Source organism: Pelodiscus sinensis, chromosome 17, assembly GCF_049634645.1.
Source record: "Pelodiscus sinensis isolate JC-2024 chromosome 17, ASM4963464v1, whole genome shotgun sequence".
NCBI classification, from domain to species: Eukaryota; Metazoa; Chordata; order Testudines; family Trionychidae; genus Pelodiscus; species Pelodiscus sinensis.
In genome coordinates this window covers 3,688,657-3,704,901 of record NC_134727.1, presented here as the reverse complement: position 1 = coordinate 3,704,901, position 16,245 = coordinate 3,688,657, and the positions used below count along the sequence as shown (strand labels likewise).

The 16,245-nt window shown below is 46.0% G+C and overlaps 1 protein-coding gene across 4 annotated transcripts in view; it reads left to right on the top strand.

Moving 5' to 3' along the window:
• The window catches only part of CTNNA1 (catenin alpha 1), a 152,898-nt gene that overhangs the window by 49,369 nt on the left and 87,284 nt on the right, over nt 1-16,245 (top strand). The gene's annotated exons all lie outside the window — the stretch shown is intronic.

The window sequence follows — 16,245 nt, the reverse complement described above, 5'->3', positions numbered from 1 at the left end:
TAAAGAACGTGGATACAGTTATTTCATTTGTCAGCCAATGTATTTTTTTGGGCCTGTGGCTCTTACTAATTTTGTTTTGTCTAACTTCACTCTGCTTAATACAAGCTAGGTGGAAATAGAGGTGAGTCTTTTGCTGTGTTGAAAGTTGAATAATGGCATATCCCCGTGATCCGCAATACAGGCAGTCCCCGGGTTACGTGGATCCAACTTATGTCTGATTCCTACATACGAATGGGGATTTTTCTCGCCGTGGAGGACGCGGGCGGGACCGCCCAGACGCGCCGCGGTCCCGCCACCCGCGTCCTCCGTGGCAGGAAAAGCTGCTCCGCGTCTTCCTGGTCTGCGGGGCGGGGGGGGGCACAGCTAGTGTGCCTCCTCCCCCCTCCTCCCCCCCCCCCAGCAGACCAGGCTTTTCTTGCCGACACCTGGGGTAGAGCAGCTGGGGGGCTGCCGGGTTGGTCCCACAGCGCCGCTTCTCGGCATTACTGGACCAACCCGGCGGCAGCACCCCAGCTGCTCTGCCCCAGGCGTGTCCAATTCAGCCTCTGCTGGTCAGTTTCAACAGCGGCTGAACCTGGACGCCAGTTCCGACTTACATACAAATTCAACTTAAGAACAAACCTACAGTCCCTATCTTGTACGTAACCCGGGGACTGCCTGTATTAACTGTTGGACCTACTAATAATCTTCTCAAGAAGGTACTGGACTTGAGAGAGCAACTTCAAGGTGTCAGTTTTATTTAAAGAAATGAAAGCCAGTGAACTTCTTGAGGGACTGTTAAGTACTCTACAAAACTAGATAAATGAGTGGAAGTTGAAATTAATTATGGACAAAGATGTGTAAATGTGTATTTGAATGAATGTTAAGTAAGAACCACTGAAGTGTGTGTGTGTGTGTGTGTGTGTGTGTGTGTGTGTGTGTGTGTGTGTGTGTGGAGGGGGGGGGGGGTCATTTCTGGCCAACTCAGCTAGAGGCTGCAATAGGAGAGGTTGGTCCATAGATGACAAAAGGGATTAGTGGTAAGGGAACACCTCCATTTGTGAAAAAACGAAGGAGGATTGGGACTGTCTGGCTTAGAGAATAAGCAATGGTATGGAGAAAGTAAAATCAGTGTAACTAGCAACACTCATCTTACAATACAGAGAGAGGACAGTCAAACAAAACTGCAAGGCAAATTTATAATCACTAAGAGGAAATACATTTTACAACCTACATTTAAACAAACTTATTGCCACCAGACATTAAATGCTTGGCAGTATTCAATTAAGTATTTATAGGGAAAATGAGAACTAGGGATGTAAGTGACTAGTCGATATCAGAGAGGCAGCAAGGGAGGGAGCAGGAGCCAGTGTTGCGGGGGGGGGGGAGGGATTAAAAGCTGGTTTCCCCCAGCACTGTCTTTGTAGGAGAGGCAGGGGTACAGCAGGGCTCTTGCTACATTTCAAAAGCAAAGCGCGTGTGGTGAGCACGGAGACAGCAAGGGACTCAAGCAGTCCCCTGCTGGTCCCCTGCTCCCTGTGGAACTTTCGCCTTTGAAATGAGTGCCAGCTTTTGCTACACTTCAAAGATGGAGGTGCCCTTATTGACTAATTGAATAGTTACTGCAAATTGCATCAACTGTTCAATTAGATTAATCAAATTAACATCCTTACTGAGAACAGCCCCAGTTACAGTAACTATATGTACGGCAGGTTAGAAACAAACCACTTACGTTTTCTTCTTTAGTGCCATCTGTAATATAATATATGTTGCCCACAGTGGACAAGGCGTAAACAGCTAGTACCACAGTTGTTTGCGAATATGTGCCTATCAGTAGTTGACCCCTAAAACTGTAGCCGGAGATAAATGTTGCCCTGATTGTTGGGGGAAGGATGAGGATATTGATACTCAGTCAAGTGCCAGCATAAGACTTTAAGGCTGTGGATTTCTTTCTTCCAAAATGTGCATCCTGTTTAGCAGTGTCCTGTTAGCCTGAATGGTATGATAATTAAAGATGTTTCCTCTGAACTCAGAGGGATGTATGTTAAAAATAAAAATAATAAGAAAAGTATAAAATAAGTGATACGTATATTTTAAAACAAATCCCTGCCATCTTATAGTCATAGCCTACATTAGAAAAAATGAGATTAGAAGCTCAGTGAAATCAAGTGGAAAAAGCAACTAAGTCATCGTGAAAAGTGGGACACTGTTAAAAATACATATCAAAGGTAGAAAAATCTCAAATCTTTGTCAAAGAATGTCAGACAATTTAAAATGGTGAAATAGGAACAAAGGACTGCTATAAAATCCAGATATATCCAGTTGATGTTGACAGACTTTCCTCTTTTATGGGAGATTGCAGAAAAGCTAGTTGGCATGAGACCATGATTGGGTAGTAAGTCCTTCCTTGAATTGCACAAAACTAATTGTGCATCATAAATCTGATTTGAGTGATGGTAGAGGTTTTGAACAGTATGAAGTTTCAAAATGGAAGGTTGAGGCAGGGTAATACTGAAAATGCGTAGATAGGAATAGAAGTGTCCTTAGGCGGACTAGCTTCCAGACTTAGACTTTTTTTTGGGATGCCTTTTAGATGCTGTAGGCATACAAAAGCTGTTCCTAGGTAGTGTGTACTCTTGACTTCAAATCTGGCGTTTTGATGACAACGGATAAGCCGTCTAATTCTCCGATCCCTTGAGGTCCATCCCTAAGTGCTCTGTGAAAGGTTATGAGTATCAAGATCTTATTGTGATGTGGCATGGCATTTTCCATTTGATTCCATGTGTTAGAAATACAGAGTTTAAGAAGCAAGAGGTGTGGTCGCCAGACTTGTCAGAGGCTTCTCCAGTGCCTTTAGCACCTGCTGGCGTTAAATGTGACGGTCGCACTAAACTGAGAAGGGAATTTTGCCCCCTCTCTGGTTTCAGAACTGTGACCTCTTCATTTAGTTCCTTACATATTTTTCTCTCCCTCTTTAACCCTGATATCATCTGTCATTCCTCAGTGACTGACATGTTTTCTAAGCAATCAATATCATCTTCCATAATCTTGGTTTCTCCACTGCAGTCCAGTAGCCACTGCTTTATAATTTCATGAGGGTGTGTATTTTACATGCATAATTCATCAGGCTGCATTAAGAATGTTAAGAAGTGGGTAATTGACTAATTGTGTAGCCGATAAGGGGCCCCACTGTGGCTCTGCAGTTTAAATGTATTAGGAGCCAGGTGTGAAGTCTATGGAGACTATCCAGTGATAATGTGGACTTTTGTGTACTTCCTTAGAGACATAAAGGGTTGTTGTTTTTCTTTTACATACAGGCTGTTTGCCCATAAGTTCTTGGAGGCGAAGGCCTCTTGGTTTTGAGACATTTTCTTCTAAGTCTTAGCCTTTGTTATTCCTAAAGGGGGAGGGATTGTAATAAAAGCTGCCATCTTTCCACTTTGCAGGAGTCAGAAAATAACTAGAGTCCTGCAAGTCTGTGGATATCCATTTTGCATCGCAGAGCATGTTTGCAAATGGCTAATCAGATGAGGGTACAGATTTTATATCCATTCAGGGCTCTACTGGAGAATACAAATAATTCTCCTTTTTAAACTTGAAGGCTGGGATTTAATACTGAAGTCTTGAGTACACGCATAGCCATGCCGGAGATTGCTGTTCTGTCATTTGATTTTAGTGGGTCCAGTTAAGACCCATATATCGGACCACTGGGGCAGCTCTGGCCGGCACCTGTACTCCTTTCAGTTGAGGAGTAAGGGAAGCTGACGGGAGCATTTGCTCCTGTTGGTCTTCGTCTGTGAAGGCTGTGCCAAGCTTGAGTTAAGGTAAGCCGACTCCAGCTTCAAACTTTACATAGCTGGCGTTGCTTACCTACATTCCAGGTCTAGTGTAGATCTGTCCTAAAAGTTTTTAGTGATAACACTGAGTGGAAGAGCAAGACTAGAGGGCTAAAAACCCCTGCTATTGCAGGAGGAGGAAAAAGCCTTGATCCAACCTGACAATGGAGGATAAAACCAGTCCAGGTTGTTCTTCAATGCGAGAAACTGAAGTTTGGTTTCACAAGCATCCAACCTCAACTACATCTATAACCTCTAACAGCCCCAATACCAGAGACAGATATAATCCTTCTCAGTCTCTTACTTAATACATCAATATTACCTGAGTTTTATCAAGATTAGTCTTGGGTGAGGTAGCTGTCATCCATATCTGTGTCTCCTGTCTTTGGTCAGGCATTGCGTGACTTATGAAAGTGAATATTGTTATATCAAAAGTACCCTAGCTCTTGCCTCTTTACTGACCCCCCCCCCCCCCCCCCCAATCTAATGGATCAGAAAGGGCAGCGTGGAATTTTGTGCTGCCACTTCATACACCACCATTTCTGAATGCATTGTCTGAATGCAGAAATTTCATCCAATTTAAAGGGGTGTTGCTGCAACAGTTTAAGTTCTGCTTTGTGTGTAGACATTCTTTCTGTAGACTTAATCCTGGCTGATATCCATCTAGTTTGCTCTGCTACTCAGGATAAATGTTGGGGATTATTGTAAGCTACTAAAGGTATAACTGAGTTCAAAAAATGCATGAGACATGTCTATATAGGACAGGTGCATCATTGGCTATTAGCCAATGGTCAGGGATATGATCCCACGCTTGGGGCTATCCTGAATCTTTGCATGAAGTTGAGGGGAAGATGGGTGGATTGTTCCCACTACCTTGTGCTGTACACTTCTCCCAAAATTCTGGCACTGGCTTCTGTCAGACAGGATCCTGAGCTAGTTGGATCATTCTTCTTTTTTCAGTAGGACAGTTCTTAATGTTGGAAAATAGGCCTCAGGGCATTCGATGGAAACCTCATGTTGAACACAGAAGTTTGGACTCAGTATGTTTGTTGGGTCTTCTCCCTGTCTTCTGGCTGCAGTAATTCCTCGCTTAACATGTGCCTGCTTAACATGTTTTCGAGAGAGCATGATTTTTTGGGGGGGAACATTTTTCAAACATGACCATCCCCGCAATAACATGGTTTCCCAGACCGGCCGGCCAGTCGCCAGCAGCTGCGCGGGGCTTCCCCTGCCTTCTTCCAAAGCGGCGGAGGTTCGCAGCTGGCCGTGCTGTTCCCCGGCAATCCCCTCTGGCCGGATGCCTTGCTCCTTCTCTGCCCCCCGCTTGCAGCCCGTGGCTGGGTTTCCCCAGCTGGCTGGTAGCTGGCAGCTGCACAGGGCTTCCTCTGCCTCCTTGCGTCTGGCGAGGAGGGGTCGCCGGGGAACAGCACGGACAGCTGCAAACCTCTGCCGCTTTGCAAGGAGGCAGGGGAAGCCCCACACAGCTTCTGGCGACCAGCCAGCTGGGGAAACCCAGCCGCAGGCTGCAAGTGGGGGGCAGAGGAGAGGGAGCGAGGCATCCAGCCAGTCCCCTTTTCCCCCAACCTTATGTCCTGGTCCCAACAGACACCACTGCTTGAAACGCAACCCCCACCTTTTCCATTATTTTCAATGGGAAAATTGACCCTGCATAACACGTTTTCTGAAACATATCTATAATGTTAAATGAGGAATTACTGTATACTAAGCTTCTAATAAAGAATGCTGCACTGATTTTTGCTTTACTTAGTTAATTACTTTGTTACTGTGGTAACAATTACTTTGTAACTATGGTGGGAATAAAGCTATAAAGCCCTGGTGTCAAACCAGTGGCTACTGCTACAGGCCGTGTCTAAACTACGCCCCCCTCCCCCTCCGCCCCCTTGTCAGCAGAAGGATGTAAATTAGATGTATCAGAAGCGCAAATGAAGCGGGGATTTAAATATCCCGTGCTTCCTTTGCATAAGGGTGGCTGCTGCTTTTTTCGAAATGGAGCTTTGGGGGGGGGGGAGAGAGGCAGATTAAATGGGGCATTTTTGACACAGGGCATTTCAGAAATGCCCCGTGTCAAAAATGCCCCATCTAAACTGCCATTTGTTTTTGGAAAAAAAGCAGTGGCCACCATTATGCAAATGAAGCACAGGATATTTAAATCCCCGCTTCATTTGCACTTTCGATATGTCTAATTTACATCCCTCTGCCGACGGGTGTGGTTTAGACGTAGCCATAGTGAACTAGCTACATTTTCAGAATAATATAAATAATTTTGTGAGCCAACTAGCCATGCTCAACCAGCCCGATAGTCACACGTTGCTAATGGCTAGCACGTTGGACACCACAGCAATAAAGCATATGCTGAGGCTTTGAAAACAAGGACTTATCAGTGACTATGGTAAGTAGAGTGAAAGCAAAGTAAGCAATCGCTAACTTGAAGGAGTAAATTTTTGCATTGAAGATTAAATTGGTGGTGTGCACCAGTGTAAAAAAATGTTCTATGGGACATATGCTTTGCCTATTCGCGAACTGATAACTCTTACAAAGTCCTCCTTCCAGCAGCACCCTGGAAAGACAAGACCCAAATCCTCCCCACTCTGGGCACTTACTAAGCATTAACATGCGTTCCTGTTTGTTGAGGAAAATCAGTTTAATATACTACAGCTAGACACTCAATATAGTAGTGCCCAATGTGTTTGTCACCAAACAACAGATTTTTATGACAAAACTTTGTAGTGTAGAGAGAGCCTTAGTCACAGCTATAAATTGTTTTTACTAAATCGATGTTAAATTTGGATCCTTCCTCAAAATTCTCTGTTCTGTGAATTAATCTTTCAGAAAAATTCTTAAATTCATGCAGAATACTCAGTCATCTTAAATGTACCTGTCAAATAGAATTGCATTTATTAACAAATCCCTAAACTCTGCTGTTTGAATGGTCTTTCAAAGGCAAAATGATGGTGCATGGATGGAACAGAGCGTAGAAATTTTCATTGACTACCGATCTGAAGATAAATAGGACTTTAGCCTCCAGCATGATTATGCTCTCATCCTGCAAAAGTATTACACAACTTGCCTTTTTAATTTCTCTCTTGGATGGAAAAATGGGAATCTGACACATACATTAAACCTAAGCCTTGACTCCCCTTCTACCCCCACAAATATAGCTTGAGTTTAATCTGTCTTCCTGAAAACCGCGGGCGTGGAGATTTGGTCATTCTTTAGGTGGGGGTGTGGTGAGGAGAAGAGAACAGTCGAGGTATTCTATTGCTTTTCTTTGTAGTTGTGAGGAGGCTTAGTTGTAGTAGGCAAGTGATGCATTCCTGTTGCAGCTGGGCATAAAGTTGTAACTGGGAAAATCAGTCAGGTGTAGAACCCTGAAAAGTGTATGCTTTGACCATTAGACTAAGGATGTTAAGGACTAATTGATTCCCTTCTTCCCCCCCCCCCACCCCCCCCCCAGCCCTTGCTGCTTCTGTAGGCAGCAAAGGGGGCGGGAGGCAGTACTTAAAAGAAGCAACCTTGTACTGCTGGGGCTCAGCTGTATGGGGCTGCCCCTTTGAAACAGAGGCAGTGCTCAAAGGGCAGCGGCGCACGGCTGATCCCCAGTAGCTCAGCGCTGTGGCACTGCCCTTTCAACTCTGCCTCGGCATTTCAAAGAGGCAGCCCTGCTCTGGGGTCAGCTGTGTGGCACTGCCCGCATTTCAAAGTGGCACTGTAGAGCCCAGGGTCAGCTGGGGTTTCCCCAGCTGATCCTGGGCTCTGTGGCATTGCTTTGGAACCTGGGATCAGCTGGGGAGTCCCCAGCTGACCCTGGCTCTTTGCAGCATTTCAAATCTGCAGCACAGCATGGAGACCCTGTTCAGTGGGAGACCACTGACCCCGGGCTCCATGCTGTGCTGCAGCTTTGAAATGCACAAGAGCCCCTGCTGGGGACTCTTGTATGTTTCAAAGCTGGCACACCACATGCAGCCCAGAGTCAGTGGGACTTCCCGCTGGCCCCAGGCTGCAGTTGGAGTTCTGCATTCCTCCTTTGAAATGTAGAAGAGCCCCACATTTCAAAGGAGGAATGCGGACGTGCCTGTGGACTAAGTAATCAATGGAAATTCCATAGACTGCCCGACTAGTCAATTAACCAATATTAACATCCTTACATTAGACATGTTTGTAAACTGAATTCTCATAGCTTGTTTCCATTATGTTGATATGCCATGAATATTCTAGATTTACTTGTAAGCATGATATTGTGTCCTAGGCCTGCAAAAACCCACTCTGACCCATCTCCTCTCTTAGCTTGCACAGTGCCAGCTCGGAATAAGCTTTTTTTTGGCTACTTCCAGTAGCGACTGGATGAATAAAGAAAGGGGCTGTTTAAGGGGGAGTAGAGATGGGAATCCTGTCATGGTCTGAGGTTGGGATGAAGGATGGAGCATGTTTGGGGGAGGAGCCAAAGGGAACACGGACTCTTGGTCCAACTCTGTTCTTTGTGGGGAGGGAAATAATAATCCATCAGTAGCCATCTCCAAGAGGGTTTGGATCAGGTCAGAGTTCCCTGCCTTTTGGCAGTGAAGGGATGCAGTGTGTTTGCGTGTGCGTGTTTCCTTGCACACTTGGCAGTGTAGTCCATTCTGGAGTGGCCTCTTCAGTTTTTATGTAGTGTTGCACCTGTTTTATGAATATGAAAAACCTGAGTTGTGTGATTTAAACAAATAGTGACTGGAAGGAGTATGGAAGGGAGAAAAGGAGGAAGGAATTAAAGCAATCTGGCAAAGGGAAGCAGACAACAGGGGTAGGAGAGGAAGAGCAGAGAAAATAGCGCCTCCTATAACCACAGACAGTTTTGTTACTCCAGCAAATAGTTGAATTGTGGTGTTTTGTGCTTCAACCTTGTTAAACGAGTAATAGCTTAGCTCATTGTCCCTCCATGCTTTGAATTTCTAATGTGCCAAATTGCCATAGGGTCTAGGTTCATGGGCGGGGAGGGAAGGGGCGTTTTAGAGTTTATCCAAGCATGTTTCTGAAATGCTTTTGTGGTGATGTAGGATTAAGTTAAATGGAAAACATTTTGCTAGGGTTTGTCAGAACTCTGTCTAATTCAAGGTAATTTGAAAACACTATCTCCTGACTTTAAAAAACATGCATTGCTAAAAGATCGAGAATACTCGCACTGAATTGATGCTCATGGTAGAATACATTTTAATCCCCAACCCTTCAAACTGCTCCTTACTGCAGAAGTCTGAGGGGTATCAGTATTAGTCTGAACTTTGGGGGGAGGAAGGGGGAAAACAAGTAGCCCTGTGGCACCTTAGACTAACAAATATTTATCTCTATATGTGTATAATTATTAGTAGGCTGCACCCCGTGCTTGCTACGGCCAGAGAGTGAGAGCATGATAATGTCATTCTGTCATACAGCAGGAACACTTTTTTATATAGAGAGTTGAGCTTTCACAGGCAAAACCTTCTTCACATGAGATGATCTAGAGTGGAGGAAATAAAAGGGGACCCTCAGAATAAGGGGGAGAGGAAAAGTTTCTATCCATTGTAGTTGGGATGTTAATAAGGTGATTAGTGTGGGCTGGAAGTGTCCCATACTTACCTTTTGTTGTCGATAGGGTGTTGAATGTAAGGAATACAGTTTTTATAATTTGTTAACCATTCAAGTCTTTGTTCAGGCCAAGACCAGCAGGAAAATACTGACCTCCCAAGAGTCCAGTGCCAGGTGATCTAGTCACATGTCACAGCAGCCATTAGAGGCTGTCTGCAGTGTGTGACATAAGCTTCATATGAGGCCTGTTTGTTCCCTCTAATGGCCCTTCCTCACCCAGCTATTTAGAATGAAAGCATCTTGTCTGGTAGGCTTTCCTAAGCATAAAGCACATTTGAAATACAGCTACATAGTCAATATTCCTAATTTCAGATTTAAAAAAAGATAAATGCATACAAATAGGATAATCATATCCAGCAAACCATAACCTTTTTAATAGGCTTTCCAGATGCTTTCACCAAAAATCATGAACATGGCAAAAAAAACCAAACAAACCAGGAGCCCAGACTTGTTGAGTGCGGGGGATAAAAAAACACATGTTGTCGAGCGAAGGACAAAAAATGCTGCGCCTTTAAGAATCCCTGCGCTCCTCGCTTTCCCACACCAGACATGGCGGAGAAGATTGTCCCTGCTGGCCTTCCATCCGAGAGAAACAGAAAATTCTAGACATACTACATGTCCGGTATTTTCTCTCTCTCTTTTTTTTTTTTTTTTTTTAACTGGACAGGGGCCAGAAAAAATGGACTGTCCGGGCAAAAACCAGACACCTGGCAACCTTACTTTTTAATGATCTCTCATAAGACCTATCTTGCATAAAATACATCATAACATCATAACTGTATCATCAATATGAAGAATATGGGGTGTAGTGTGTTAGCAAGGATTTAAGGTATGGAAATGTTCTGCTGTCTGCTTGCATTTCTGTGCCCTTCTATTTTCAACTGGCTTAAGGCAGGACATCTGACTTACTGTGTGGCGTAGAAGTGAATTACTGGATGTCTGTGTTCCTTGGATGATTAACTGAGCTGATTTCAGGTTGGTTTAATGCACACTCTTCTGAAGGCTGTAGCATTGGGCTGTCATGAGCTAGAGTTCATTTTGATTCACTGTGGTAAGCCAGTTCTCAAACTGCAGAGTCCAGTCGGAGTCTCTAGAAGGCACTTGTTTTTTCCACTTCATTAAAGTGAATATTAGTGTTCTGTGCCCTTTGATTGTGAAAAGCAGCATGAAAATCTTGATGCAGTGTGCACATACTCCTGAAGTACCAAGTTACACTATAAAATGAGAAGATTATACTTAAAATCTGCAGGAAACAGAGAATTCTAAAACACCATGTTCTAGCTCTTATTCAGACCAAAAAGTGTTGAAGTTAACTAAGTATCTCTCATCATGATGCACAGTGTCTCTCTAGGCTAGCAATTAAGCTTTGCTGTTGAAGCAGTTTAGAGAATGAGTGAGTGTTTAAAATGATTTAAGAACCCATCTGATGAATCTAGTGACAAATTGTAATTGCCTCAATCTTTCTCCCAAAAGAGAATAAACAACAATATTCTGTCTTCCTGCTGTTTTAGCCTATAGTGAGCATGCTTAACTTCACTGACATGGTACCTATGTTAAATGAGAAAAGAATGCATTCCACAGGCTATGTCTACACTGCAAGATTAGGTCAAATCTATTAGTCTTTGGTGCTTTAAAAAAAAAAAAAAAAGTAAAGTTGAAGGTGCATGTCCCCACTGTGTGCAAGAGTTTGATGTTGTGCATTTCTAGAAGGTGGCTACCATCGACTTGGACAGTGGTGCACTGTCCCACAATTCCTGCTACCCCTTTGCATTCTGAGTTAGTCTCTCAGTGTCTTATGGGACAAGAGCAGTGCAGCAAGTGGTTATAGATACGTGTAGAACATTTTGTCAGTCTTCCATTGTGCACTCATCTTCCTCTCCCCCCTGCTTGAAAGGAATGGCAGTCTTTTCACACCTCCCCCCCCATATTATCTGTGCAGACGCCATAGCAGAGTAAGAATGGACCCCCATTCAGCTGCAGAGTGCTATGGCAATCATTACACATCGGTGTGTCTCTAGAGCAGGGGTCCCCAGTGCGGTGCCCACGTCTCCCCTCTCAGCTGTTGCGTGGTGTGTTTGCCGCGCTCCCTTGGATGTCTTGCCAGCCAGTGTCTCCCCTCAGCTGTTGCGCGGAGGCATGCGCTCCCTCTAATCGTCTCACACCCCCTCGGCGTAAAAGCTGAGAGGGGAGAAGCCAGGTTTGCAAGACATCCGAGGGAGCTCATGCCTGGCATGTTCAAATGCCCGTGCAGCAGCTGAGGGGAGATGCCCAGCATGCTGTGATGTCACGGCCTGGGACTTTACATTTTAAAACTGCATGGCCCAGCTCCAGGCCCGGCATGTGGTCTGGGGTCACAGAAGCAGCTGGGGCTGGGCCTGATCTGACTGAAACTGGAAGGTAGAAGGTGGGGGTGAAAAATAGGGGAAGGGTTGGGAGAGGAAGGGGCTTGTACTGTGGGGAGGGGGCAGGTCAGGAGAACAAAGGGGAAGGCACCAAGGGACAGGGTGGAGGAGAGACAAATGCCAGGAGGCCAAGTGGATACAATGAGGAAAAGGGCAGGAGGGGAGGTCAGTGGGAGGGGGGGACAGGATGATGCTGGGAGAGGAGAGAGTTAAGGGCATTTGGGGCTGGAGAGGGAAGTGCTGGGAGAAGGCTTGAAAGAAGGGGTGGGCATGGCGAAGGCGGGGATGGAGCAAATCATGTGTGGAGGCATACGGGTATGAGGGGAACGGGGGTGGGGGAGGGAGAAGGGTGGGCATCAGGGAAAAAGAGGGCAAAGGGGACTGGGTCAGTGAGGGAAGGGGGAGGCACCAGGACGGTGCAGGGGTAAGGGAAGGTGCAGGTGCCAGGGGATACTGGGGGTGAAGCAGAAGGGCAGACAACTGCAGGGGAAGGACCAGTACCAGAGGGGAGAGGCAGGGCAGGTGTGTAGAGGGAGGTGTTAAGAGGGGGTAGCTCACATGATCAGAGTGGGACTACTGATGGAGTGGGCACGAGGGGGGCAGGTCTCAGGAGGGCTGGGGGCAGTGAGAAGGGCAGGAGTCAGGACAGCAGAGGAGGGTGAGAGGTTGGGCGGCAGCAGGCACCGGGGAGCTGATGGAGCAAGGGGAGGGAGACATGGCAGCGGATGGTGGAGATGGGGAGTGTGAGATTTAAAGGTGCCATGATTGGGGGGAGGGGTTGCTTTTTTGCTCAATATTTGGACATCCTCCCCCCTTTTTATTAATGCAGAGTTTTGTTTAAAAATGAATTACAATATAATTAAAATAAATTATCCAACTAAATTAAGCTTCTATCAAATTTACCCAATTCACAATTAATATGAAAATAGCCTTCAATTTGCGCATTTGATGTCATTTTTTTCTCCAAAGGGGGGGCCGAATAATTGCCGAATAATTTAATTAATCCCTTTTACATGTAAAATTACCTTTTTTATCGTATGGATTCTTATATTATGTAATATTTAATATGATGTTTTTGTATTATTTAATGTGCAAATACAAAATAAGCCTTGAAAAATTGTTCGCGCCCACCACACTCTTCTGAAAACATGAATGTGCTATTGGCCACAAAAAGGTTGGGGACCACTGCTCTAGAGCTTAGCCAGGAGCTGCTGGAGTGAGAGAATGCAAGGAGGCCCCAAACACAGATCTGCATGAAACACACGAGTGGAGCAAATGGCAGATGCTGGCAGCAGTGGATCCTGTTGGCACAGGGGAATGCTGATTCTGGTCCTGTGAGCTAAGTACAGGCTCGGAATGCATAGGAATGCAGCTATGGGACAGTGAGCCGTGGCTGCAAAACTTTTGCATGTGTAGGGCCACTTACATGGAACTTCTGAATTGCTTTCCCCGACTCTGAAGCACAGTAATACCAGAATTAGACCCACTCTGACAGTTGAGAAGAGAGTGGCAATAGTCCCATGGAAGTTTGCCATGCCAGACTGCTGCCGGTCAATTAAGAATCAGTGCAGAATGGATAAATCTATAGAGGAGGCTGCTGTGAGCTGAGTAGCCAAGGCAATCAATGCTCTTCTGATAGGAAGGCTAGCAACTCTGGGAAACATGCAAGACATAGGGTACCCCTTCGCGGCACACCCCTCTACTAACTGTGGTGGGGCAATAGATGGAACACACACTGCTGTCCTGACACCTGATGACCTTGCCAAGGAGTATGTAAGTCACAAGAGGTAATTCTATGGAGTTGCAGGTGCTGGTGGATCACAAGGGTCATTTTACTGACCGTTGAATGGTTGGGAAAAAGTACACAACGTGCACACGTTTTTAGGAACTCGGGTCTTTTCAGAAAGCTGCAAGGTGAAACTTTCTTCACAGACCAGAAAATTACTGTTGGAGGCATTGAAATGTCAATTGTGATCTTTGGAGACCCAGCCTACTCTTTGCTCCTGTGACTCATGAAGCTGTACACAAGCAGCCTGGACAGCAGTAAGGAGCAATTCAACTATAGCCTGAGCAAGAGCCAAAATGGTGGTAAAATATGCTTTTGGGTATTTAAGAGGGAAGGTTTTTTGCAGTCGATTGACTAAGTTAGACCAAACGGAAAGCAGCATTCTCATTGTTGTGGCAGCTGGCTGTGTGTTCCATAATATCTGTGAAGTAAGGGGGGAAAGTTTTATGTCAGGGTTGGGGACTGAGACAGATCGTCTAGCTAGTAATTACGAGCAGCCAGACACCAGGCCAATAAAGAGAGCACACTGAGGAGCATTGCAAACGAGACACCTGGAAAAACAGCTTTGTGAATGATCGGACAGCAATATGACAGTCATGTATATTGCTCTTAACATGGTGCCCCCTTCATTAACCCTGTAAAATTGCCTCCCCATCCCCTCAGGTAACACATGCAATAAAGGCGCTGTTGTTGAAGAAGCAGAGACTGGAGAGAAATTCAGAGTGGGAGTTCGGGGTGGGGTCGGGGAGAGACAAGGGAAGTGGTATACTACCATCTCAGGTGGGTGAATGACAGCTCCTGTTCTGGGGGACATCCCTGGGCTGGGAGTTGAGTGGAAGGCTTCCCTTGACTCCACTTTTCCCTCCTTTCTTCTCCCTCCCTGTCCTGCATTTTGGGTGCCTGGGAGGGGAGACTATGGAACTTGGTGAGGAGCGTGGGAGGTTCAGCGTGAATTGGAGGGGTGGGGAGGCGGGCTCTGTTAAGGATGCTAAATTTAGATGAGTTGATTGAGTAGTCAATGTAATTGCATTGACTTTGATTAGTTGACAAGGGTGCCTCTGCCTGGTGGTGCTTTGCTTTTGAAATGTACAAGAGCCCTCCTGGGCCTCTTGTGCATTTCAAAATCAGGGACTATGGGGCCAGTGGGGGCGGTTTGAGTTCCAGTTTGCCCCAGGCTCCATACAGCTTTCCTGCCTTTGAAATGTAGCAAGAGCTCTGATGGAGGCAGCAAGGGTGAGGGGAGGAAGTGACCAGTCAAGTCACTAGCTGACTGTCCAGTAAGCATTTGCTTATCGGATAGTTGACTAGTCAACTAGTCACTTACATCCCTAGGCTCTATGCTTCATCTGCTTCTCCTGTGTCTTTCCCAGGTGTCAGCAGCTCTGTTTGCTGTCCCACAAACCTCAAGATAGACTCCTGGGTCTTGATTTTTGCATTCCCTGCATGCTTTCCTTTCCTCATGCTCTGTTAGAATCTCCTGCAGCATTGTTCCCTTCCATGCTTTTAATTGCACCTTTTCACTCATTGAATTGGTCAGCCCCATTACGTTTTTGCCTTCAGATCTTTACTAGCTGAACAGCTGCAGGAGCCAGGGGAATGGGCAACAGGCTCACTGTTGCACCAGCTGTAAGGGAATAAAGTGAAGGGCAGACCTTAGAGAAGATAGCTTCTACAGTCTACAATGTAACTCTTAGCATGAGAGAATGTCTACCCAGCACAATGGCCATGTGGTGTTATGTACAAGGCCAAAGTTGTATTTTTAAATGGCCCCTGGGCAGCAAGTGCACTACAAATCTTAAGGGAGCAGCTGGACTCGGTTTGATGGCAAGCATGGTAAGGAACAGGTTGGGGCTTTCTTTTTTGCTTCCTCTTTGAAAGCATGTGTGATACATTGCCTAGCCTAGCCGTGGGAGCTGCTGTCTGCAGCCACGCACCTGCATTTGCAAAGGGGGGGGCCACAGTCACAAGGGGCTGTGCCGGGGCAGAGTGGTGGGGTGTGGCAGCAGGGCAGCGGTTCATGCAGCCATGGTGCATTTGGCACCCCCAGTTTGCCATCTGAGTACAATGTTTCCTTTACTCAGGTGCCTGCGGAGGGGGGAGGAGGCCTGGGTGTGGCAGCAGGGCAGGGATTGCTGACTGCGTGAGCCCATGCTTTGTTTGGAATGAGCAAATGGAGGTGTACTGCCTCCGTGCTATCAGTAACATAGCTTCCCTTGCTTCATCCAGGTTGCCATGCGCAGGATGTCTCTTCTGAATCTCAGATTGAGTGCATGCTGACTGAATGTGGCCAGAAACTGGACCTTGTGCCTTGCTGCTGGCTTGGTGTGGAAAAGTGTCATTAGAAAGCCTAATTCGAACTACCTACTTTGTGCTGTGTGTAGCCGCGGGCATGGAGTCCGAACTACCGGAGCTTTAAAAATGGCGGCGCCTGGCAAGATGCAAATGAAGCCCGGGATATTTAAATCCTGGGCTTCATTTGCAACTTCGGTTGCCTACATTAACCACCCTAGAGGGTGGTAGTGTAGACATACCCTGAGAAGTATGAAAACTTCTGAGAGCTTTATGGAGATGTGCAGGGAGGCTTCCTACTCCATCTTCAGACACATTAACAGACTGTTCAAGG